Source organism: Schistosoma mansoni, chromosome 3 (assembly GCF_000237925.1).
Source record: "Schistosoma mansoni strain Puerto Rico chromosome 3, complete genome".
In the NCBI taxonomy this organism is placed as follows: domain Eukaryota; kingdom Metazoa; phylum Platyhelminthes; class Trematoda; order Strigeidida; family Schistosomatidae; genus Schistosoma; species Schistosoma mansoni.
The window spans coordinates 24416290-24417895 of NC_031497.1; positions in this window are offsets into that span (position 1 = coordinate 24416290).

A 1606-nucleotide genomic window follows, 5' to 3' on the forward strand; every position below is an offset into this window, starting at 1 on the left:
GTGTAAAAATGGTAGTATATCTTTGTGTATTCCATTCTACTATTCAATCTAAAATAAGGATTTCAAAAGAATTTTTTTTAAAAAAAGAAACCGGTTTCCCTGAAAGATGAAAATTCTATTCTATTTATTATCAACTAATGTTCTACCCCCCCCCACACACAAGCTAAATAATCCTGGGTATTTCAAAGAAGAAAGATAAATTAATTCATTGCTTCATTCTTTCCCCCCTTTTTTCTTTTGAATAAATTTTTATCTATTGTCAATTTGATTTTATTCATAGATGGAAACCATAAAGAATAATGGTAATAATAATAATAATAATAATCATATTAAAAGTAGCTATCATATCAACTATCATACAGAATACCCTCCCCCCCCAAAAAAAACCCATAAGAGTAGTACAAATCATAGTATTTTAAATTTTTAAAAGAAAATTTTTATCATTTTATTTTATATTTATATATAAATACAAAATAAAACCATTTCAAATATGGCGCCAGTTCAAAAATTTAAAGATTTAATCAAATCGGGGCGCCAAAATCGAAATATCAGATGGCGGATATCGAAAGAGAGGGTTAGCGAGCAAGAAAGAGAAAGAAAGGAAAAAAGAAAGAGTCAATAGCTACAAGTAAATAAAGAATAGATGAGATGAATAGAGATGAAAAAAAAACAAACAAAAGAATTTGACAGGCAAAACGAGTCAACTGTCAAACACGTGTGAGAATTTCATTAATGGTAATATTAAAACAAAACAAAAAACAATATCATATACCATAGGAACATAAAATACAACATCTCCCCCCCCTCTTTGTTTGCATATAAATTTATGATGCTTATTATCATGTATTCATATCATAGAATTAACTAGACATATGATAAGAAAATATCTATATTCTATTTCAATTAAACAGATATACAACTGCCTACGCTTAACCAATGGACATTGAATTTTTGATAATCAAGGTAATTCCTTTTTTTTTTCTTTTTTTTTTAAAAAAAAAGGGTAACCTAAAAAACATTAGTCAGGAAATATAAATTAACAAACTTAAATCAATTGAGTATCATTCATTTTTTTTAAAAATTTGATTTACGTAGTTGCTATTGAGAAAAAAAAAGCGGGGGGGGGAATCGAGAAGTGTAGTGAAGAAAAATTAAAAAAAAAACAAAAAAAACGGAGAAATGAGTTTACAAATTAGGTTTCATAAAATTTTTATTCAAAATGACGAAATATCAACGTAATTATAGGCATCATTATCAAGTTTGAATTTGTAATATCTTAATGAGTAGAAAAAAAAAATTTAGATTTTCTGATGTTTCGTGACTTAGTATAACGTACTTCTTCAGAGAATTAAATATTTAGTTATTGATAAACGTAATTGTCTTCTATAGGAAAAATTTTTTATTAACACTCTAAGTTATCCACTTAATATTGTTTTGTTTAAATCTTCTCATTGACGATGTTTTTTTAGGACTGCAACTGGTCAGTCTCTCTTTAGCTATATGTGCATATTGTGCGTAATGCCTCGATATAGCCTAAATGGATAATGAATAATTATTGTGGTAAATTAATTAAAATTTGCGCGATTTATATTGATCAAAAAAAAAA